Source organism: Erinaceus europaeus, chromosome 14, assembly GCF_950295315.1.
Source record: "Erinaceus europaeus chromosome 14, mEriEur2.1, whole genome shotgun sequence".
Taxonomy (NCBI): Eukaryota; Metazoa; Chordata; class Mammalia; order Eulipotyphla; family Erinaceidae; genus Erinaceus; species Erinaceus europaeus.
The window spans coordinates 40,268,428-40,294,021 of NC_080175.1; the positions used below are offsets into that span (position 1 = coordinate 40,268,428).

General features: G+C 44.5%; 1 long non-coding RNA gene across 1 annotated transcript; it reads left to right on the top strand.

Moving 5' to 3' along the window:
- Positions 1-2,879: 2,879 nt before the first annotated feature.
- Positions 2,880-20,316, top strand: LOC132532658 (uncharacterized). Its single transcript, XR_009544566.1, has 3 exons — positions 2,880-3,027; positions 18,882-19,017; positions 20,174-20,316. It is a non-coding gene; the product is annotated as an uncharacterized LOC132532658 (long non-coding RNA).
- Positions 20,317-25,594: the final 5,278 nt, after the last annotated feature.

The window sequence follows — 25,594 nt, forward strand, 5'->3', positions numbered from 1 at the left end:
GTTTGTGGCACTTTAGTTCAGTAAGTCACAATGTCCTGGTCTTGGGTGGAGTGAGACTTTCAGATTTTGGAGGAGCCTTGGAGTGAGTGCCTCACACACCACCTCCCCAGACAGCTCAGTGCTTCCACTTCCACTTTATGGCAGAATGATTTCTCCTTCCCTCTTTCTCCCTCTCTCTTTTATTTATTTACTTATTTATTTATTTATTATGAGCTCTATTTTTCTTTTTTAAAAATTTTTTTCTTCTGCTTTATATCTTTTTAAAATTCTTTGTTATTATTATTTTAATCTTTATTGAATGGATAGAGACAGCCAGAAGTCAAGAGAGAAAGGGATGGTAGAGAGGGAGAGAGACAGAGAGACACATGCAGCCCTGCTTCACCACTCGCAAAGCTTTCCCCCTGCAGACGGGGACTGGGTCTTCAAGCCCCGATCCTTGGGCATTGTAATATATGCGCCACCACCACTGGGCCCCACTTTATTTTTTCTAAAGAGCTAGATTCTGTTAGGTCTGTCTGGTTCCTTGGAACTTGACAGCATCCCAAAATCATTCCTTTCACTAGAGTCACAGGAAAAGGGTGACGCTCCATTTTTTTTTCTTGCCTCCACGGTTATGGCTGGGGCTCAGTGCTGGCACCACTCCCCACAGTGATTTCTTTTTCCTTTCTATTTTTATTTGATAGAAAAGAAAGAAGTTGAAAGGGAACAGAGAGATAGAGAGAGCGAGAGAAAGATGAGACACCTGCAGACCTGCTTCACTGTGGGGTGGGGTTGGGGGTGCTCAAACCTGGGTCCCTGAGCTTGGTAATTAAGTGTGTTTAACCAGGTGCACCACTGCCTGGTCCCCACCTTCATGTCTTTATCTCATAGATTTGGTTATAAAAATGCTTTTTAGAAAACTGATAACCAGGGCAGGGTGGTGGTGCAATCTGCTGAGTGCACTTGTTACCACGTGCAAGGACCCAGGTTCCCACCTGCAGGGGGGAAGCTTCATGAGTGGTGAAGCAGGGCTGCTGGTATCTCTCTTTCTCCCTCCCTTCTCAGTTTCTCTCTGTCCTATCAAATATAATAAATAAATGATTATTTTAAAAAAGAAAATTTATAAACTCTTGAAAGCCTCAGTCCAGAGTGTTTTCCTGAACATGAGCATGTTTTAAGGTGGTAGTATGTGTGGGGGGGTGGCAGACATGATCACCCATGGTAGAGCGGTGTCCCTCTGGGTTCCTCACAGCTCCGCTGAAAAAATTTCCAGGGACACGTGTTCAGGTGTGATTTCTAGATTCTTTATTTAGATGTGCAAAGCAAAAGTTTAGAAAAAGGGTTTGGGGGATAGATTTCCCCAAACTAGGCTCAAGCAACCCAAGGTCAGTGACCAAGGCCCAAGACCCCTCCTTGTTTAAGATCTGCTCTATTATAGCACCTGCTTACATCACATTGGAGCTCACTTTTCACTGGCCCAATGGAGTAAACTCCCCCCCTTTTATATGGTGCAAGAAAAGAGTAAGGGGAACCCTTCACCAAGTGAATCTCCGCTTCACACGTGCAAATTCAGTGAGAACAAGCTATATGCTAAGAATGTGCTAGCGTACATCCCAGTTCCATGTGTGCAAACCTAGAAAAAAAATAGGCTGTTCTCCCCAGGACTCCTGTGTCCTGCATCTTCCCTCAACAGTAGAACTTTCTGTCATGTGAGGGAAAAAAAAAAAACAAGAACACTGAGTAGTTGGACTCCATGAGGGAAAATGCATGAGTGGTTTCAACTATTTGCTTTTTATGACCTGTTTGTGGAGAGTGTTGACTGCTGGTGCAGATAGCAAGCTTGGATTTGAAGGTGGCTTCTTCCTGGGAGGGGACAAGAGACCAAGCCAGAAGGCATCTGAGGACAGCTGGGTCCACTTGCTTTCTCTCAGCTGCCCACACATGCTATGGAGTGACCCCAAGGGGAGTAAAGGTTTCTAGGAGTCAGGGTTCACTATTCAGGTCTGGAGTCTGTATTGTTCAGGTTTAGAGTCTGGAGTCTCTGTTCTACTGGGGACTTTCTTCCTCCTGGTTCTCTCCTACCTGAATTCTATATCCTGAATCTGGAACCAACAGATTCTCATTATTCTGGTCTTGGAATAAAAAGAATGAGACAAAAAGTCTAAGAATGTCAGGATAGGGAGTCGGGCTGTAGCACAGCAGGTTAAGCGCAGGTGGCGCAAAGCACAAGGACCGGCATAAGGATCCCGGTTCGAACCCCGGCTCCCCACCTGCAGGGGAGTCGCTTCACAGGCGGTGAAGCAGGTCTGCAGGTGTCTATCTTTCTCTCCCCCTCTCTGTCTTCCCCTCCTCTCTCTGTTTCTCTCTGTCCTATCCAACGACGACTACAACAACAATAATAACTACAACAATAAAACAACAAGGGCAACAAAAGGGAATAAATAAATAAAATAAAATAAAATGTCAGGATGATGCCTAAGATAGTGTCCATTTGGCTTGGCTGTGTGTCACGTTGTTGGAGGGCAGCTTAGGGAAAGCAGCACCTTCCCACTGCACCCTTCAGGAAGCCAGAAGAAGGCTCAGAGGCTGTGCCAGAGCCCAGTGTGTCTGCATATCCTGCCCCAGCACTCCCTCCTCACCTGACTGCAGACGGAGGCAGATGTGAGCACCTGGAGACAAAGGATGAAGCACATCCCCTGAGGGCCCCACCCTTCCCCAGAAAGGACTAGAAAGCTGGGAAGACCAGGTGGCTGGGGCCTTCATCTCTGTCTCTGATTCTCTCAGGGGTCTTCATGGCTTGCGCTTTCTTCTCCTTTTCTGTCCTTGCTTTCTCCCAATAAATGCTCAACTTCTCTCTGAACGTGACTGGCTGTCTTGTGACTCTTCCATGTAGGAGTCAGTCTAGAGCTCTGTGGGAGGGAACTGGGCAATAATCCCAGTTAGTTTTCTTGCTTCCTCAACAATATCTCCTCCTCCCTATGTTAATGGCTTGTCACAGCACAAGATACTGACCCTGGACTGGAAAGAATGCTTGATTCAAGGCACAGGGTCAGTAACCCACATGCACCTAGAGGCCAGGGCTTAGAATCATTCTGAACCAACACATGACATATTCCAACAACAGAAATTCCTTCTAGTGTACCTGGCAGAAAACTTCAACTAGTCTGATGGCCTAATGGCCTGCTTTTTTTTTTTTTTTTTTTCACAGAGCACTGCTTAGCTGTGGCTGCTGGTGGTGGTGGGGTTGAACCTGGGACTTTGAAGCCTCAAGCATGAGAGTCTGTTTGCATAACCATTACGCTATCTCCCCATCCTCTTTCTTTCTTTCTTTCTTTCTTTCTTTCTTTCTTTCTTTCTTTCTTTCTTTTTTATATTATATTTATTCTGGATAGAGACAAAGATAAATCAAGAGGGAAAAGGAAGACAGAGGGAGGAGGGAGAAAGAGAGAGACACCTGTAGCCATGCTTCACCACTTATGAAGCTTTCATCCTGCCGGTAGGGATTGGGGGCTTGAACCCAGGTCCTTGTGCACTATAATGTGTGTGCTCAACCAGGTGTGACATTGCCTGGCTGCCTTCAAGTAGTCTGAACAAATGCAGAAAGGGAATAGAGCAATCTAAGAGCACAGGAGTTGCATGCCCCACGTCACAGGGGCTCTGGGTTCAATCCCTAGCAGCTCCATGTCCCAGAGCTGAGCAGTGTTCTGGTCTCTCTCTCTCTTCCTCTTTTATTATCTATCTCCCATACAAATAAATAGATCTTTTAAAGAAGGAAAATGCAGGGGAGTAAGGAGGTAGCACAGGGGGTTAAGTGCACGTGGCACAAAGCACAAGGACTGGCGCAAGAATCCCAGTCTGAGCCCCAGATCCCCACCTGCAGGGGAGTAGTTTCACAGGTGGTGAAGTAGGTCTGCGGGTGTCTATCTTTCTCTACCCCTCTCTGTCTTTCCCTCCTCTCTCCATTTTTCTCTGTCCTATCCAACAACGATGACATCAACAACAACAATAATAGCTACAACAAAAAAAACAACAAGGGCAACAAAAGGGAATAAATAAATAAATAAATAAATAAATAAAATAAGGAAAATGCAGAGAGTGTTGCAGTTCAGAAGTTATACAGCTTGTGCATCTTGCTTTGGCTTGCTCTTGGCTCTGAGCATGCCCACCTTCACTCACTACCTCAGGCTTTATGGTCATGGCTACTGCACTGGATTCCTTTCTGCATCAAGCTCCCCAAAAGTAAGAGCTTAGTTTATCCTGGAGTCCTGAAGGTCTTTGCCTGCAGGTGATTCAGAGAACAACTGATCCATTATCCCCTGACATTCTGATTGCCTAAGACCTAAGGTGACACCTTTGGAATCCTCTATTGAGGGAGATATTGATATGGCTTCAAGGGATCTGAGATGAAAGGAGAATGGGTCTTGGCATCAAGAAGGAACCCCACTATGGATCTATCTGCCAGTGTTCATGCCCAGTGGGGAAGCAATTATGGAAGCCAGAGCTCCCACCTTCTGCATTCCCAAAAGAATTTTTTAATTAATTAATTAATTAATTTAAGAAAGGAGACATTAACAAAACTGTAGGATAGGAGGGGTACAACTCCACACAATTCCTACTACCAGATCTCTGTATCCCATCCCCTCCCCTGATATCTTTCCCATTATTTATCCCTCTGGGAGTATGGACCCAAGGTCATTGTGGGTTGCAGAAGGTCTGGCTTCTGTAATTGCTTCCATGCTGAACATGGATGTTGACTGGTTGGTCCATACTCCCAGTCTGCCTCTCTCTTTCCCTAGTATTGTCACTTTGCGGCGACGGAACGCACCACCCTCTCTCTTGCCCATTTTTTACCTCAGTGATGGAGGTAAAAAATGGGCAAGAGAGAGGGGGGCGGAAGTAGGAGGGCTTTTTATAGGGCAACAGCCAGGAGTGACATGTCGGGACAGGATTGGTTGGGAAAGGCACTTGAGAATACCATATTAACTCTTGTGGGAAGTGGCAGAGCCTGAGGGGACAGCTTGGCAGATGTAACTGCATCTGTATAATTCCCCAGCATCTCCCCCCTTTTCTTTATATCTAATGGACACAGTATAGGGAATATAGAGTGGAGCAGGCTTAAATGTTTTTAAGGAATGCCGTGCTCAGGTGGGAAGATGTAGGACATTTTTGTGGGGGAGGGAAGACTTACGTGGCCACCAACCTTGTGAGATTCATGTGACCCCCCTGTGCTCAACCCCTCTTTAGGGAGAGACTTACCTGGAGGGACTCATCTCATAGGTTAAGCTCTGCCAGGCTCCACCATCTCCTCACAATTATCATTTTTTTAAATCTTTTTATATAGTCATCACATTAAGATGGTTCAATGTCTGTAAAATACTCTATCTGTGACAGAGGAATAGTAGTGTAGGGGTGAGCAGAAACCTTTTTGGCATAAACCTGAATGATATAACAAAACAGGAAGGGACAAGTAGGGGAGCAGTAAGAGCCAGTGTGATGCCAAGGGGAGGCTTGGTGTGCAAAGGGGCATTTCCTGTCTTTGGGGGCATCCCCAGCCTCTGGGGCAGGGCTTAGTAATGAGGTGGGGGGTTCTACCTCTGGGGGCATCTCCTGCCCCTGGAGGGGTCAAGGCTTTGTAATGAGAGGGCATTTCCTGACTCAAAGGGCCGGACCTGCAGGCAGGAGGGCATGGCCTGCCAAGCGGAGGGGCTGTTTGGCAACAGTCTGTAAAGTCCATGAACTACTCAGGGTCAGTCTTTGAAAAACCAGCAGTGTGAAGGGAAGAAAGCTGCTGTAAAATTGTGTAAAGTGTCCAAAGGTTGTACCAGTAAGTCCAATAGAAGTGTCAGTCCAAGGTAGGCGACTAGGGGGAGAAATGGCAGGGGATGAAATGCTGCACATCTATCTCAATGAGGAAGGTCAGCCACTGGAATTCCGCTTTACTGTAGAGAGTGAGCTGGAACCACCAAAACATGACAGGCAAAGCAGAAGCAGGAAGGGCAGACAGGCAGTAAGAAAGTCCTGTCCTTGGAGTCTGTGAATCAGGTTCTTCAGATCACGTCAGGTGACATCTTGGGTTTCGGGGGGTGTGCCACTGTAGTTGTGCTGTCTAATAAGTGATGCCAGAGTGTCCAGATGGTTTTTCCTGGGACTACCATGAAAGAAACACAAACAATCTGCTTCCTGTGGTTAGCAGGGCATCTGATTTGAATTTTTTATAGAAGAAGAGGTTTGCTGCCTTAGCCAACTGAATATTGGGGGATATATCTTTCTTTCTTTCTTTCTTTCTTTCTTTCTTTCTTTCTTTCTTTCTTTCCTTAATTGGGCCTAGGTGTTTGGTGGGCCTTCCCAACAACCATTTTTCTTTGGGGGTAGTAAGGCATGTCTGTAGCATGGGTGATATTGTAAAAGAAAAAGTTTTTAAATTGTTAGCCGACAAGGGCAGGCCTATAGTGGCAAGACGAGATACACCAGTTAAGTGTAGGAAAATATGTGAATGTCGTTAATTCACATAAGTTGTATATGGAGGAACTTCTTACAGTTTAATACCTTACCGTATGAGCAGATGATTATTCATGTGAAGGCTTGACAGCTGTAATCACTTATTTTTTTGTGAAAAAAATAAAACTTGTAACAAGTTAGAAGTTTACTATAATTGATAACTCGATGATTATAATTGGTTTAAGTATCTTTATGATTTTGTTTAAAGGTCGTTTAATGTGACCTCCTGTAGCAGTCTCTACAGCAGGATCTTTAGACCAATTTTAGTTAAACTATATATTGATTTTTTTAACCATTTTTACTTTGGACTATAAACAGACTCAGGTTACTTAGAGAGTTAGCGCATGTTAGTGACAATGGTTTTAATATTTACAGTGTCAGACTGATGCCAGATCTGATGTGGATTAATTTCCACAAGATAGCTTACAGGGTACTTTTGGGGACCCTCCAAAAGTGTCCTGTATAGAGAATTTGTATTTTAGTTTTGGGAATGTATTGTCATGTTAAACATTTAGACTTTTACCTTAAATAGTTAGTTACTTTTAGCAAATTAATTTTACCTTGCCTGGTAATAATGTAGCTTCAAGGTTACACTTTTAATTGTTAAGTTAGTGTTTACCAAACTTGAAACATGCCCATAAACATTTAGTTATAACATACAGGAGGAGAAAAACTTTTGTTATGAAAACATATTTTAAAAACAAATTTAGATCTGTCTTTACTCACACAGTTTAAGACTAAGTACTTTACATATACACCAAGACTTATATATAAAAAATCAAAAGAGAGGAAAAAATTTTTTTTTGGAATGTTTCTGATGCCTCCAGAAACCTTGGCTGCATCCAAAATTTTTATACAAAGTCAATTAAGTTTTTTAGAGTACTCTGAAGAAATGAGTCATACAAAAATTTGTGGTCATTCAGCACACTTACAGAACACAACTGACCAGTCATAGCATAAGATATTCAGAGAAGAGGTAGAAGAGAGGACTCTGTGAGCCAGATTTTTTAGATTTCACCATGTCGTATTATGGGTCCTGGGGTGCATCCTGCATCTAGTCCTCTTGCAGTATTTCTTGTTCTTCAGGGATAGCAGCGCCATCATGCGGGTATTGTCGGACATGGCAGGCAGGAACCCAGACAGGTTTGGAGTAATTCTGTGGAAAAATGCATGCAAAACCCCTCCCCATGGTCAATATGGGGTCAGGCCCTTTCCAAATTTTATCGAGTGGGTCTTTCTATTTGACCTTAATAGCTGGGAGGGTGGATGGTGTTTGCCAATGACGAATAATAGGAGGTAAGTCTGAGTTCTTGTAAATGTTAAAGATATTTAATGTAGTTAAGGCTTTTGCTAGCTGGATATTGGGGGGGGGTACATTCCTCCTTTAGCTTTATTTAATTGAGCCTTAAGGGTTTGATGGGCCCTCTCAACAATGCCTTGTCCCTGTGGATTATAGGGAATGCCTGTGGTATGAGTAATGTTCCAGAGGGAGCAAAAATCTTTAAATTGTTTGCTGGTAAATGTATTCCCATTGTCAGTTTTCAGTTGAAGAGGTAAGCCCATTACAACAAAACAGGAGAGCATATGGCTTATAAGCTTTTTCGAACTTTCTCCCGTCTGAGCTGTTGCCCACATAAATTTAGAAAAGGTATCAATTGAGACAAACACACATTTTTGATTGCCAAATTTGGGTACGTGGGTGACATCAATTTGCCAAAGAGCGTTGGCTTTTAAGCCTCAGGGGTTAACCCCAAGAGTTTGAATGAGACCTGCACAGGAAGAACATGTAGTAAGAATATGTTTAAACTGTGCTAAAGGAACATCAGGAAATCAAGCTCAAAGGTCTTTAAGATTAACATGGGTTAGGGAATGAAAGTCAGCAGGATTAGAGACAGAGACTAGGAGAATTCCTGTGGAGGCAAGGCGGTCAGCTGCAGCATTCCCTTCAGACAGGGAACCAGGAAGAGGGCTGTGGGAATGAAGGTGTTGAATATACAGTGGTTGGGTTCGAGAACAAAACATAGAGGCAATTTGAATAAAGAGAGGGGAAAGTGGGTTGTCATCAATTTTCACATAAGAACGAGCAAGCCATGGAAGTAAGTTAACAGAATACACACTGTCAGAAAAAAGGTTGAAGGATTCTGGTACAGCTTTTAGTGCAAGGAAAACAGCATAAAGTTCTTTGTACTGACGGGAATTATCAGGAAGCTCAGTAAAGAGAGGTTTAGGGGATTGCTTGTCTGGGTAATATATCAAGGCAGCAGCTCCCTTTATTCCACCATCAGTGAAGACTGTAGGAGCAGAAGGGATGGGATCTTGAGAGAAAGGTTTAGGTACTAGTAGAGGCAAAAGAGGTAAAGAAGCTATCAATTTATTAGAAGGAAAATGGTTATCTATTTGTCCTGGAAACCCCACTAAGCTTATGGCAAAATGGGAATGGTGGCGTATGAGCTACTCTGTATCTGTGAGAGAAAAGGGAAGAATAATTGAATCCGGTTCTTTTCCTAAGGCCTGCATATATCTGTTTCTTCCTTGGCGAACCATGAATGCCAATGCGTCTGTCTCAGTAAAGAGTCTTGGAGCGCCACCTACTGGCGTATGAAGCCACTCGAGAACCCCATGGTTCTGCCACAGCCCCCACTACTGTGGGGGTGGAGCTAAAGATTAGAAGGTTTACCAGAGAGGAGGGGGAGAATCGAACAAGGTGCATGTCTTGGAGGGCCCCTGGTTAACCCTTTCCAGTGCCAAGGAGCCTTCAGGAGTTAACATATGTTTTGAGGAGGGCTGTTTGTTTCCTTTTAACAGGTCAAACAGTGGTTGGAGGCAGCTAGTAGGCAGATAAAGATAATGCCTAAACCAATTTAAATTTCCAAGAAAACTTTGTAAAGAAGCAAAGGTGAGATTAGAAGGAAAAGTAACACAAGGTATTAAGGGACGAATTTGCGTTAGAGAAATTTCTGAACCTAAGAAACATATTGGAGGAATTAGCTGTACCTTTTCAGGAGCTACATTAAGACTGCTTTTCTTTAAGGCAGGAATAAGAAAATCATGTAGGGCACAAAGATCTGTATCTAATTCTCCCCATATTAAGTCATCATCTATGTAGTGAAAAACCTTAAGGCCTGTATGAATATATGGAAAAAGGGCAGACTTAACATCCTCTTGACAAATTGTAGGACTAATGACCATGCCCTGGGGCTGTACCACCCATTCAAATCTATTGGCAGGGCTGGTGTTATTAATAGAAGGAACAGAGAAGGCAAAAAGTTTATAATCTTGCGGGTGCAAGGGAATAGAGAAAAAACAATCTTGTATATCAATAGTTATGATTGGAATTCCCGTGGGAATTGCAGAAGCAATAGGCAAACCCCTTTTGGGGGAGTCCCAGACCTGCATGGTTTTATTAACCACACAGAGATCTTGGAGGAGGCGCCATTTTCCCGAGCGCTTTTTAATCACAAAGACAGGAGTATTCCATGGGCTTCGGGAATGATGAATGTGTCCCAAGGACAACTGCTCTCAGATTAGATATTTTAAAATTTCCAGCTTCTCCTCAGGCAAAGGCCACTGTTCCACCCAGACAGGCTCATTACAAAGCCTGTCTAAGCAGGTAGTTTGGTTATGAACAGTGGCAGTTAGTATTGAGGGTGCTGGTTAGATCTAGAAGTCTCACAGGAGCAGGTGTTGAGCTCTGCAGAGGTATCTGTGGATATGATAACATCAAGAGAATCCAGAAGATCCCTGCCCAGTAGGCTGGTGCTAATATCAGCTACTAAAGGGCAGAAGTGTCCAGTAGTCCCTTCCGGGTCTTCCCACATAAGCGAATCTCGAGTGAGAGAGGCTTGGATCAACCCTCTAACTCCATGTAAACAGGGCCCTGGGAGGAGTTCCAACTCTAGGGAGCCTCTGCTTGCCTTAAAATCATCTTTTCTGCCCCCATGTCAATCAAACATTTAAAAAGAATATTGCCAATCCTTACTGTCATAGTAGGGTGACCTCATTCTAAAACAAGAGTGGTCCACAAAATCTCAGGCTCTGAATTTGCACCATTTAGGGGCTTACCATTTTTATGAAACTTGGACCAACAATCTCTCCTCCAATGAAAACCTTTCTGGCATCTAGGACAAGGTGTTCTTGGCCTCTGGTTCCCTGACTGGAGGTGGGGTTGCCCTGACTGGAGGCATGGTTTCCCTGACTGGAGGCAGGGTCATGGCTTATCTGGACATTGGTTATGTAATGCCCTTGGTGACTGCACTGAAAGCAGGCCCCATTTTGCTTATGTGGGGTAGCTGCAGAAGCCTGTGTCATAATGGGTGTCCCTTGAGAACCTGGTCTAAGTTCCTGTGTAGCTAAAATCCAATTGTCTGGGTGTTGGTGTTTAAGACTGAGGCATGCCTGACAGAATTCTGGAATCATGCCATCCCAGACAATAGAACGCAGGAGGAGAGAAGGGGCTTCAGGATTATAAATCTTTCTCTCTAAGCTTGACTGAACCCTGGCAATGAAGTTAGCTAGGGATTCATTGGTTTCTTGGCGAAGGGAGAGAAGGGGGACTGAGGCTGCTCCTGTGGGTGGGGATAACCTCTCCCATGCTTGTGATTCGCAGATGCATAACTGTTCAAAATAACTGACTGGAAACTTGGCTTCCAGTTTCAAACTCTCCCTCTCCAAAGAGTGCATCAAAATTCCACTCCAGCTGATTCTATTTCTCTGGGATTGCTTTGAGCATTCATCACGAAAACATGCCTTTCATTGCAGGTAGAGAGGGTCTGGGAGAGTAGCACAAGCTAAGTCCCTCCAATCTTGGGGGGGGGGTTATTAAGGTGCTGGAGAAAGCTTCGTAAAATGGACTTGGTCCATGGAGCATGAATTCCGTCATCTTTAACTGCCTGTCTTATCTCCCTAAGTTTTTTGGAGGAGTATGGATGCCACACCTGAGGGTTTTGTTTATTGAGGGCCACATTTACTGGGAAGGTATGGACTTGCTTTACTAAGGAGCTAGCAGCAGGGGGAGGAGTCACGGAAGTGGAAGCCGCCAGAGGAGCAGCAGAGACAGCAGCAGCCAGAGAAACTGAACGTGTGTCTACCAAAACGGAGCTCTTGGGGCAAAATGCAGAGGGCTTAGGGTGGTTAAGTGCCAACACAATATCCATTAACTCTTGTATCTCAGTCTCAAGGTCTCTTAACTTTTTGGCAGGGCGCCTTTTATATATCCCGAAAGCTGCAAACATAGCCAAGAGGATACACAGTGCGGCCCCAAGTAAAACATCTCTGAGGTAGAAAGCCTGTCCCTGGAGAAAAGAGTATAGGGTTTTGGAAGCCTCTTCATAAAACGGAATGAATGCCATGGCGGAGAGGAACACGGGGCCACAGAGAGTCAAGTGGCTGTATACTTACCTGCGTCTGGGCGGGTTCAGGCTTCAGGCGGGTGGGCAGCAGCTGCTGTGAACGAGCCAGCGTCGGTGGCGGTGGGCGGCCGGGCGGGGGGCAGGTGGTGAGGGCGCCAGGAGCACAGGCACTGAGATGATGTTTCTGGCTTTCAATGGACGGAGAGGTGCAGAGCAGAGCTGAGAGGCAAAGGTCTAGGGAGACACGCAGATTCTCTCAGGAGATCCGCTCAAGGTGCAGGGGCTGCGGCTTCCGCCATGCGGAGACGTGGAGCTGAGGAGCAGGAGGAGCACCAGCTGCACTCAGCTGCCTCACTGCCTCAGCCGCCTCTACAGGGGGTGAGGTGGGTTATGACCCGGAAAGGCTGCTTACGGTGGTGCCAGGGACTGAACCTGGGACTTTGGAGTCTCAGGCATGAGTGTCTGTTTACATAACCACTATGCTGTCTACTCCTGGCCCTTTCTTTGTAATTTTGTATACCAATGTTAAATCACTTAAAAAAAAAGAAAAAGAAAACCCCCAAGCTAGTCCCTTTGCCTTTTCAGTCAATGACCCCTTGAGACCAAGTGGACCATCCTGCTTCTGCTTATAAACATTCACATGTGTATTTGCATTGGATCCTGGGAAGCTCAGAACTAATATTTTTCTTCCAGTTTTATTTTTAACACATTTCTTCTCTAAGTTTCTTTTTTAAAATAAATGTTTATCTACTTTGGATAGAGACTGAGAAATTGAGATGGAAGAGGAGATAGACATAGATAGGTAGACAGGTAGATAGGTAGGTAAATAGATAGATAGATAGATGCCTGCAGCACAGCTTCATCCCTTATGAAGCTTCCCCCATGCAGGCGGGAAGTAGGGGCTTGAACCTGAATCTCTGTGCATGGTAGTGTGAGCACTCAACCAGGTGCACCACTGCCCAGCCCCTGAACACATTCTCAAAAGGCCTGTGTAAAGCTGAGCCATTGAACCACTGTCTACCTGCATTGGCCATCCCAGTTGAGACTGTGGGTTCCACCTGGGGCCTTGCCCAGTATCCATTTTTATCTATTCTGAGTGATAAACGGGGTCTGGATTGGACTCATTAAGCTTCATATGGCTTTGAGGATGGAGTCAAGAGAGAATACATATGACATGCTTTTCCTTCTTCCTTTCTCCTTCACTAGAAGAATGAATCATGTCTTTTGTTTATTTAACAGAGCCAGGGCCTCACACATTGGTGACTTCGTCACTTCCAGGGGGACTTTTTCATTCAAATAGAGAGACACACACATGTGGAGAGATGCCATATCAACTGAGCTTCCCCCAGCCCTGTCATTGTACTCCCTGTGGTGTTGTGAACTGATACACATGCATGGCTGGGCACTCACCCCACTTGGTGTGCTACCTCCCAGTTTCTTAAGTTAGTTGTATGGGGCAGGATGGTGGCTCACCTGGTTGAGCACATGCATTAGTAGTGCACTTGACTAAATATACATATTACCATGCTCAAGGACCCAGGTTCAAGCCCCAGTCCCAACTTGCAGAGGGAAGCTTTATGAGCAGTTAAGCAGGTCTGCAGGTGTTCTCTGTCACTCTCCTTCTCTGTCCCCTCCTCCTCTCTCAATTTCTCCCTGTCCTATGTAATAAAATATAGAGAAAAAAAGTGAGGTGGGGGGTGGGGGGATGGCCACTGGGAATGTGGATTCGTAGTATGGCACTGAGCCCCAGTGATAAGCCTGAGGCAGTAAAATAAATATGTTGGCTGTATATCTTTCCCTGCACCTATAACAGAGAAGTGTCTGCTGTCTTCTAGAGATATCTTTACTTTAGATTTAATTTATTTTTTTTCCTCCAGGGTTAATGCTGGATTTCAGTGCCATTACTTGGGATGCATTGGATCGACCTTCTCGTGGTGCATCCCGTGAGTACCCATTCATTGGGGAAACTGACGATCCTTCCTAGCCGACTGAATCCACATGGATCCCAGTCACTTTCAAAGCCTGCAACATGCAGCTCCTGACAGCTTTCAACCTGACGCTGTTGACTGGCTACGGAAGAAGGGCAAACGCTAGAAGAAGTGCCATTACTCCCAGAGGCCCACCCTTCCTTCTTTTCTCCCTTTCTCCCTTTCTCCCTTTCTCCCTTTCTCCCTTTCTCCCTTCCTTCCTTCCTTCCTTCCTTCCTTTCTTCCTCCTTCCTTTATGTTATACTTGATAGGACAGGACAGAGAGAAATTGAGGAGGGAGTGGAGATAGAATAGATAGATAGATAGATAGATAGATAGATAGATAGATAGATAGATGGAGAGACCTGAAGACTTACTTCACCACTCATGAAGCTTCCCCCCTGCTGGTATAAAGTGGAGGCTCAAACCCTGGTCCTTGTGCATGGTAATTTGCATATTTAGTCAAGTGCACTACTGTCTACCCCCTACTTTAGATTTATTTTCTCTGTTTTAGAAAACTGAGAGTTCTTCTATCCTATTTCTCCAACCCTAACCCTGAGCATTGTCACAGGACAACAAAGACCTCAGAGAACTTAGCAAAATAGCTATTAATGGTGGTGGTGGGGAGCAGTAAAGGGAGATAAACAGTCAAACTCAACAATGCAGGCAGTTTTATCAAGAGTTGAGATTTCTAAGATGAGGGTGTGTATGTGGGTGGGTAGCATAATGGTTCTGAATAGAACTGGAGGCCCCAAAGTCCCAGATTCAATCCCCCAAACCACTATAAGCCAGAGCTGAGCAGTGCTCTGTTAAAAAAACAAACAAACAAACAAAAACAACAAAAAATATGAATCTTCGAAAGGGCTCTGTTCATGGTCAGATCTAGAGTTTCTGGAATGACTGTGGTTGGTGAGCAGGAATTCCCCTGCCCTTGCTGGCAGTCTCCTTGCGGAAGCTATTTGCTCACTTTTGTTTTCCCAACACCCAGAATGACCCTGGCACGTCCTGAGTGTCAGATAATTGTTGGAGTCAATGTGCCTGCAGTAGTGGCTGCACCACCTGTCCTCCCCTAGTGCATGTCATTCCCAGCCTCCTGATGACAGACTTGTGTCATTTGGGCTCCTCTCTGTCTGTTGGGCTCTGTTTATTTTTGTCTTTCATTTCTATTTATTTATTTTATTAGTGATTTAGTATTGATAAACAAATCATAAGATGACAGAGGCATGATTCCACATGGTTTCCACCACCAGAGTTCTGTGTCCCCATCCCCTCCATTGGAAACTACAGTGGTTCTCCCAAGGTCACAGATGTAGGTTGACTGTTATATATCACTGACTATCTATATTTATATACATTTGCACATTTTTTTCAGTGTTCCTGCCTTCTCTTCCTTTCTAAGTCACAGCTGTATCTGTTACTACTTCTGAGTCTCCTTCCATTTTTTCTTCTTCTCTCTCTGGGTCCTGATGGAACTGAAATTTAGAGCCCTCTGATCATTTTTCCCTAACATTTCTCCCCCTCTGGGAGTATGGACCAAAATTATTTTTGCAGAAGGTGGGGCTTCTCACTTCTGTAACTGCTTCTCTCTCTCTCTCTCTCTCTCTCTCTCTCTCTTTCTCTTTGCCTCCAGGGTTATTGCTGAGGCTTGGTGCCAGCACTATGAATCCACTGCTCCTGGTGGCTACTTTTCCCATTTTATTCACTAGGACAGAGAGAAATTGAGTGGGGAAGGGGAGATAGAGAGGAAGAGAGAAAGATACCTGCAGACCTGCTTCCCACTTGTGAAGCTTCCCTCCTGCAGATAGGGAGTGAGAGTCTTGGGTCCTTACACTTAGTACTTATTATGTGCGTGCAAACAGGTGTGCCACTGCCCCCTCCCCCATCCACATGTTTCTTCACAGTGCCTTGCCCATCAGACCAACTCAGTGCCTCCTCACCTGTGGGGGTTGGTTTCTCCTGATGCTCCTCTCTGATGGCTTCCAGGTACCCGCTCCTGTCACCACTTACCGTGTCATCACAGCACTCGGCCACTTTCTCCTTATACTGCCATGGGTTATATGGGGTTGGGGTTCCACCTTTATGAACTTCACTCAACCTATTCAACCTTAATTTCCTCCTTAAAGCTCAGATTTCTGAGTGCAGTCAGATGGAGGGGAGGGGTATTGCCCTGTGAGTTGGAGGGGGAATTAATTTATTCTTGACAGTTATCTAATAATGGAGCAGCAGCCACGTAGGAGTCAAGGTGCCCAGGTGAGCCCTGGGAAGGTCACCTGAAGGAAGATAGTGGCTCCTAGTGGGGGAAAAGAAAAAGGGGGTGGTGGTATTTCAGTCAAGGAGCAAGGAGAGAAGTGAGATGTCAGGATGAGGGAGGATGCTCACTTGCTGAGTTTGGGTGAAGTTGGGGAGGTGGCAATGAAGGAGGACTGCCTCTTGGGGAGTACAAAGACTCCTCCCAAGTGTAATAACTGGAGAAGCAACATAGACAGAATGGTGGTTAGAAACAATCAGCCCAGAAGACTCCAAAGTGTCTTGGCTCCCGGCCACTGTGCCCTTTTCCAAGGCAGCCTCCTGTGCCAAGTCCAGAGTCTTGTAGAGAGTATCTCATGACACCATGATGCCAGCTGCCCCAGAATCCTCAGCTTAGAGCAGGGACCTGGTTTCCCTAATAGTTTCTTGAAGAAGTTGCAAAACACTGGGTGCTCGTGGGAACCCTGGCCTCTCCCACCTTCCTATTTTTGTAAACAAAGAAACTGCCAAGATGGAAACTCTCTCCCCCCTGTCTTTCCTTTAGAGGATGAGAATATGAACTATCCATCATTTTTATTTCAGCATGGTGAGCAGCCACAAGAGGCTGACACCCTGTCCTCATTGGCCCATGCACTTTTGTCCCCGTTGACAATTGCATCTGGCATCTGCTGCTGTTTGTTTCAGCTTCATGATTAAAGAAGAATGTTAAGTGTGCAACTTAGCTCTATTCCAAAATGCTGGAAAGATCTGGAATAAAGCAATCCCTTAGGAAAAGGGTAGGCAGGGAAAGAAACACATTCACAAATAGCATATTTGGAAATAACAGGTCATCATAGCTTTGGGACACAGACTTGTTTTCTTTTTTAACAAGGATCCTCTGGAAATCAACAAAAAGAGGTCAATTGTCATGACAATTTCAGAATAACCATTAGAGGCCAACTGAAGGGAAACATCTGGAGCTGATGAATGATCAGTATAAGGATCATTTCACATGAAAGCAGTTGGTGAATAAATAAAGTGCCCCCACACAGCTACCCCTGCTTGCTGGTCTGTGCCAAGGCACAGAATTTCTGCACAATATTTTAGAGAGGAAGGGATTTTATGAATAATAGCTGCATCTGATGTGACTTACACCATCTTATTAAGTGGGACAACCCTGGAAAGTCCTAGGCTTCAGTGTCAGCGATGAAGACATTAAGGGATTCTCTCCACCACCAGCACCCCACCTCCCTCCTCGCCCTGTCGCCACCAGAGTTGGTGGGGTTGGAGTTTACTTTGGCATCTGCCTCTCTAGTGCACAAGCGGGTGACTGCTCAGCCTGTTCTGTCCAGATCTACCAGGGATGGATGTGCAGAATCTGCTGTGGCAACTTCCGGTCTCCATGAGCTTGTGCAAAAGGCAGCTTGGGCCTGGGGATGGCTTCAGCTCATGCAATCACTCAGAGGCAGTGCTCAGTACAGTGCCTGGCTCCTCTAGGTCCTTCTGCCTAGATTTTGGGTACCACCTAGAGAAAGGTGGTGTCTGCTGTGATGGGAAGCATCAAAATGAGATTATGGGGATGGATGGAGATCCACGTCCTTAGGGTTACTCTTCATCTGGGTCTTGATGGTTTTATTTTATTTATTTATTTATTTATTTTTGCCATCTGTGTCACTGGAACTCAAAGCTCAGACCACTCCACAATTCTCAGCAGCCAGTTTTTTTCCCCTCCAGGATTATTGCTGAGGTTCGGTGACTGCACTATAAATCCACTGTTCCTGGAGGCCATCTTTTCCATGTTATTGGTAGGATAGAGAGAAGTAGAGAGAAGAGGAAGAGACAAAAGGGAAGAGAGAAAGATATGCATGGGGGTAGATAGCCTAATGGTTATGCAAAGAGACTGTCATGCCTGAGGCTCTGAAGTCCCAGGTTCCATCTCCTGCACCACCATAAACCAAAGCTGATTAGTGCTCTGGTAAAAAAAAAAAAGTTAATTTTTTTTTTTTTTTTTAAAAAGGAAGATAGACAGAACTGCTTTGCTGCTTGTGAAGTGTCCCTCCTGCTGGTGGGGAATTGGAGACTCAAACCTGGATCCCTGTGCAGGTCATTGCACTTAACGGGATGTGCCGCTGACCAGCTCCCTGTATTTTGAGATTGTATTCTGTCACTTAACTGCATTTGTTTTTTATTCCTAAAATTTATTTGTTGAAATCTTAGGATTTCTTAGGATGTAGATTATGCTGACTACAAATACTGGTAATTTTGCTTTACCTTTCCCAAATTACATTTATTTATTTTGTTTTTAAATTTCCTTTTTCATACAAGTTTTAAAAAAATGTCAATTGGTTGGCCTGTGACAGGCACTATAACTACATTGAATGCCATTTCTTAAAAATTTTATTTATTTATTTCCTTTTGTTGCCCTTGCTGTTTTATTGGTGTAGTTATTACTGATGTCATCATTGTTGGATAGGATAGAGAGAAATGGAGAGAGGAAGGGAAGACAGAGAGGGGAAAGAGAAAGATAGACACCTGCAGACCTGCTTCTCTGCTTGTGAAGCAACTCCCCTGCAGGTGGGGAGGTGGGGGCTCGAACCGGGATCTATGCCAGTCCTTGCGCTTTGCGCCACCTATGCTTAATCCGCTGTGCTACAGCCTGGCACCCGCCATTTTTTTTTTTCTTTAAACACTAGGTAGTTGTTTGTTTCTAGTGAGCAAATTCACAGACAATCCTTGTTGTTAGAACATTGTTTTCTGGATAGAAATATTCCTAAGGGTATGAGAAGACTCATCTAGGGGAATTTCTGACTGTCTAAATTTGCTGCACCTTGACCAGTTTTTTTTTTTCTATTTTATTCCATAGAAGAGAGAAAAATTGAGAGGGTAGGGAGAGACAGAGAGGGATAGAGAAAGACAGATGACTGCAGACCTGCTTCACCATTGATGAAGATCCCCGCTGCAGGTGGAGAGTGGGGGTTTGAACCTGGTCCTTGCTCATGGTAATATGTGCACTTAACTAGGCGTGCCATTGCCCAGTCCCCGCCTTGAATAGTTCTCATCCACCAAGATAGTCCTGGCTTTGAATATAGTGAAATTGATTGGGGAATCTTTTCAGATTTCCCTCTTTCTCAAGAGCTGGCACTTTCTATTCTGGAGGGAAATGCACAAAAAGAGCCTCTCATGAACATTTCACATCTCAGTTCATAACACTCTCTTGGCTTGTGGAAAAATCAATTCTAACTCTCCTGATACAGTGTTCTTTGCTCTCTGGACTAGTCCATGATCCAAATGGCCAGATTTTGGCTCTTTTTCACTGCTCAGGGTCCTCACTGGTGTGAATGACATCTGATTTCACTCAGCAGAGTGGGTGGAATAAGGACACTGAGCTCCATTGCTGCAATGTGATCGTCTGCCATCTTAGAATGTGACTTTTTCTTCTTTTTTACATATATTTATTTATTTATTTATTTTTACCAGATCACTGAGCAGCTCTGGCTTTAGATGGTGCAGGGGACTGAACCTGGGACTTTGGAGCCTCAGACATGAGAAACTCTTTGCATAACTATTATGCTATCTACCCCTGCCCCTTAGAGTGTGACTTTTAATAACGTCACATTCTCTTGATGCATGTCATCATGTCAATCTGTTGATCTTTTTCTGGAGGACAAGCATGGTGTTCTGACTCATCAATACAAGTGTTCCAGAGAAACACAACCAACGAGTTTGTAAAATACTAAGGTGAAATGCAAAGGGGGAATGTTTCACATTACATCAAAACCTTTGCTGTTCTTGGGCAAGTGGAGCTATGGCCAGTTTTCTACCTGTCCTTTTGGTTTGAATTCCTAGATATTTTGTACCTTACCAGTGCTGCTATTCAAGTGGCCATCCCCCTGCCTTTTGCAACCTATTGTACTAAGAAGTCTTTGTAAGAGACTTGTCTGCCTCATATGACAGGCGGTTTTTTTTTGTTTGTTTGTTTATTTTGTTTTATTCACAATGCATGCTGACACCATTGGAGTGAGACATGTGTACTGTAATAACTTAGTGCTAGCATTTCTGCTGGTGACAACATAATAAACAAAAGATAGAACCATTCATACCTTATTGGTTGTTATAGACTGAGTATTTATGTCTCCCCAAAATTTCTATTCATAGGGGTGGTGAGAGCTGGATAACAAGGCTGCATTTGGAGTTCAGCAGGGAGGTCAGTGTGTTCTCAGGATGCTGGGGGCCCAGGACTTACAGTCCCTCACCCCATGCAAGCCCAGCTCAGTCTGCTCAGATGGCTCCATTATAGTGCAGGTACACAGGGCTCATTCCAGTCTCCTACCCTAGACACAGAACGGGTTCCTGGCCCCTCTGTCCCCCCTCCCCATGTCCTGCTGAGCATTGCCCAAGATGGCCCCCTCCATCTGGGTTGGGCCTGGGCTGCAGCTCCAACCCCACTCCCACACCCCCACCCTATGAGGCCACTCACAAAGGAGCACATGTGCAACCTGTGTGTGGTCTGGGTGGCCCCCCAAAGATTCCTGGGGAGTAACTAGAGGCAGCCACTAGGAGTCCGTCTCCATCTGGAGCAGACACTCCTGCTTACGCACAGCTGGTGTGGCTTTCAGTGGCTTCCAGGCTGACAGCCCAGTGTCTCACATGTGACTCTCATTAGCGGATCCAAGCGCCCATGGAGAAGACACTGAGAAGATTGAAAATCCACTCTGTGTCATGGAAACTTTAAACATGGAATTCCAAATTGAAGGACACATTTGTAATTAATAATATCTGAAATATTCATAACATGTATTGTTTACATTTAATTTTCTTTCCTTTAAATTTTTAAAAATTATCTTTATATTTATTTATTATTGGATAAAGACAGCCAGAAATTGAGGTGGACAAAGGAAATAGAGAGGGAAAGAGACAGAGCAGCCCTGCTTCAACACTTGTGAAATGTTGTTAAAATTCGGAGGCTCTAGCCGGCTGGGTTAGCTTCACGGCGGGTAACAGAGACGCGGAGACAATGGCTGGGCAGGGAAGCTGTATTTCTTTATTCAGGAACAACGATTCATAAACTAAGACAAACTAATCACCAAACAGAACTCTGCTGTCTCTTTGCGGCGGCGCAAGCACTCTTTCTTTTACTCTCGAACTCAGGAACCCTCTCCCTTACTCTGGAACTCTCGTACTCGGGAACCCCCTGAAACTCTGGCACTCTGGAACTCAGGAACCCTCTCCCGGGGTTCCTTCGGGCGGGGCCAAGCGGCCCGCGAAATTAACTGGACTGATCCAATTCTCTTGGTGGGGGAGGGCTAGAACAAACCAATGTAAAGCATACGACAATTCCCCCTTTTCTTTTTAACTAAATGACTATAGTATCAAAGGTTTGGGGTGAACAGAAACATATATAACAAAAACCAGCATGTTGCCAAGGGAAGGCCTGAGGGGGCCATATCTGAAAAAAAAAACATTTCTTGCCTCTGGGGGGCTACTTGCCTCGATGGGCAATTGCATGGGGGCGGGGAACAGCCTAGAGTCCCACAGGCAGCTGGCTGCAACTTACTTACTATGAAACAAAACTTGTTATTAGCATATCTACTGCATGATCCAACGTTTCTAATAGAGAAGGAATTTGAGACTTTTACATATCAACAACGTCTTTTAACCTTTTGTTACACCCATTCAAGATGGAGACACACCCTAGGTGTGGGCTGGAGAGGAAACCTCAGAATAATTAGCATAGTCATTGTGCGATCTACCATTTCTAATAGAGAAGGTAATGAAGAGTTTTACATATCAACAAGTCTATTTAACCTTTTGTTTAGACTAACTTAGTTAAAATATATTGATTGTTAACTAATTTTTACCTTAGACTTTAAATGTAAGTTAATTTTATCTTTATGAGAATTACATTGAAAACCTTTTTCATTTAACTTTGACTAGTAAGAATTTAGCCTTAAAGCTACTGTTTACCAAACTTTAAACATACACAGTGAAACTTCCTCCCTGCAGGGGCTTGAACCCTGGCCCTTGCATGTGAGCAATTAACCAGGTGCATCACTACCTGCCCCCTTCCTTCCTTTCTTTCACTCTTTCTTTCTCTTTCTTTCTTTCTTCCTTTCAAATATTTTACTTATTAATGAGAGAGATAAGAGAGAAAGAACCAGAAAGAACCACTCTTATACATGTGCTGCTGGGGACTGAACTCAGGACCTCAAGCTTGAGAGTCCACTTCTTCAGCCACTGTGCCACCTCCTGGACCACAAGTCTAATGTTCAATCATTGCTGCTGGGTTTATTTCCCTTTTAGAAGCGGCAGATAACAAGTCTTTGCTGACTGTGTCTCTTAACTTGGTGTAGTTACCATCAAAATGTCACCATTATTCCAACAAAAAAATTAATTAAATAAATAAAAGAAAAAAAGCAATGCCCCAGAGGGATAGAGAGTGGGAAAGCTATCAGGGGAGGGGGTGGGATATGGAGATTGGGTGGTGGGAATTGTGTGGAGTTGTACCCCTCCTACCCTATGGTTTTGTTAATTAATCCTTTCTTAAATAAAATAATAAAAAAAGGAGTGTCACCATTATTCTCTCTTTTTTCTCCAAGTCAATTTTTTTGGGGGGATGATTATAACTACAACCTTGGCTCCTTGTGCTAGGTGTCTGCACACCACTGCCACCACTAACTGGCATCTTCTTCCACTGCTCCCTAATGTCCTCCCAAGCCCATAGAGTTTTCCCGTTTAGAGTCCTTGATTCTGCTGCACTAGACCACAGTCAGCTCAAATGGTCTCTTAGACTGTGAAACCTACAGTGGTTAGCAGTGGGGAAACAGGACAGGGAACAGGAACTCTGGTGGTGGGTGTGGTGGATTGCACACAATTATGGGTGTGAAACTGTACTCCTGAAACTGTGTCATTTTGCGAACCAATGTTAAATCAATGATAAGAATTTGAATTTCCAGTCTTGGAAAAAAGTTCAAGTTTCATTATAATAATTGAAACACTTGTAGGTTTCATAAAAATTGAAGAGCTGATATTTTAAAAACTTTTCTATCTTGTATTTCCTTCTCCTCCTGCCCCTCTGCCTTCTTTTTCTTTTGCCACCAGAGGTTTTTTTAAAAAAAATTTTATTTATAAAAAGGAAACACTAACAAAAGCTACAGGATAAGAGGGGTACAACTCCACACAATTCCAACCACCAGAAATCCATATCCCATCCCTATCCCCTGATAGCTTTCCTATTCTTTATCCCTCTGAGAGTATGGACCCAGAGTCATTATGTAGAAGGTAGAAGGTCTGGCTTCTGTAATAGTTTCCCCACTGAACATGGGTGTTAACAGGTTGGTCCATACTCCCAGCCTGTCTCTCTCTTTCCCTAATGGGGTGGGGGCTCTGAGAAGGTGGGGCTTGAGGACACATTGGTATGGTTGTCTGCCCAGGGAAGTCTGGTTGGCATCACGTTAGCATCTGCAACCTGGTGGCTGAAAGAAGAGTTAACATACAGAGCCAAACAATTTGTTTACTAGTCATGAACCTAAAGGTTGGAATAGTTCAGATGAAGAGTTGGGGTGTGTGTGTGTGTGTGTGTGTGTGTGTGTGTGTGTGTGTGTGTATGTATGTGTGTCTCCGTTTTGTAGATAGTTGCCACCAGCGTTTTTTACTGGGGTATTGTGTCTACATGATTCTACTGCTCCTGGTAATTCCTTCCTTCCTTCCTTCCTTCCTTCCTTCCTTCCTTCCATCCATCCTTCCTTCCTTCCTTCCATCCTTCCATCCATCCATCCTTCCTTCCTTCCTTCCTTCCTTCCTTCCTTCCTTTCTTCCTTCCTTCCTTCCTTCCATCCTTCCATCCTTCCTTCCTTCCTTCCTTCCTTCCTTCCTTCCTTCCTTCCTTCCTTCCATCCTTCCTGCCTTTCTTCCTTCCTTCCTTCCTCCCTCCCTCTCTTCCATTCTTCTTTAGATATCAAGAGACAGAGCAAGGATAATACAGCCTTTTAGGACATTTTGTCCCAAATGGTGGAACTGGAGTGTGCTTTTCCTTCCTAAAACCATGAACTGCTTCCTCTGTCTTCCTGATAGCTCTTCTCTCCTCTTCTCTATTTACTCTTTACTTCTTTCCTTTCCTTTTTAAAAATAATATCTTATTTTATGACTCTTTAAATATTTATTTATTTCTCTTATTTTTAAAAATTACTTTTTTATTTGATAGGACAAAGAGACATTGAAAGGGGAAGAAGAGAAGGGCTGGGCAGTGGTGCACCTGGTTGAGTGCACATGTTATAGTATGTAAGGACCCATGTTTGAGCCCCTGGTCTCCATGTGCAGGGGGAAGCTTCACTAGTGTTGAGGCAGGGCTGCAGGTGTCTCTCTCTCTGTCTGTCTGTCTCTCTCTTCCCTTCCCTCTTGATTTCAGTCAGCCTCTATCTAATAAATAAATAAATATAGTAAAAATATTAAAAAACATTAAGAAAAGAAGGGGGAAGAAGAGATAGAGAAAGGGGAGAGAGAGAGAGCTACAGCATTGCTTCACTGCATGTGAAGCTTCCCCCACCCCATAGATGGGTACCAGGGGCTTGAACCTAGGTCCTTGAGCATGGTAACATGTGTGCTCAGCAGAATGCATCGTTGCCCAGCTCCCCAGATCCACTTTCCTAGAGGAGGGGTGTGACCTTCAGGAGGCTCCACCAGCTTCTCCCACTCACATCACTTCTGCAAGATGGAATCACAGTGGACAGTGCATGTTGACAGGATCTGGTCTTCCCATGGCACCATGACACTTCCTGGCTGAAGCACAAGTGTGATCTGTGTGGCTCTCTTCTGTGTTTTCAAGAATGAGCCTTTCCCCAAGGGTTGTGAGAGCCAAGTCAACATGATGAGAAAGCACAAGAAGTCCCACAAAGAAATAGGTTGTCTCCCATCACAGACATAAGTCAAGTAGCTTTCCCAACATGCTACTGGGCTCCACTGATGTCATGCTTATGTGTAGGCCGGGCTAGAAGGATTGTGTGAGGTTACTGAATGGTGTGGCTTCCTGCCAGGACTCCCAAATACCCTGAAGTTCAGTATGTTCTAATCTTGAAGAGTTGGGAAATCTTGGAGGAAGAAGACTCATACAAGACGCAAACCCAAATAACTCCAGTTAACAAGGGACCTACCAGGTATTTGGAGCAGACTTGAGAAAAATCCCCTGGGAGCTGGCTAGCTTTGTTTGCTATAACTGGGGCTGGGGCAGAGAGCTGCCTGACTTAGTTTAACTCTGACCCACTGCCTTGAAGGGGAAAACTTCCAGAAGGCAGGGGGCACGGGTCCCAGTGATGAGTTAGGAGAGCACATTGTCTTCTCAGAAGGGTGAGGTGATGGAGGCTGGGACCAGAACATAATGTTTCATTTCTATCTTTCAAAACCATCCCAGTTGGAGTCCTACCAACTTATTGTAAAAATAAAAACTTCTGCTGGGCTTTTGTTGTGGAGTTTAACAAATTATGGCTTATCAGGTATAGAAGAAACACAATGGGAAAATAGTCAGGAGAAAAAGGCCAGCTATACATGTAATGGGAGCCATGAATCCTTAAACTTAATTCACTA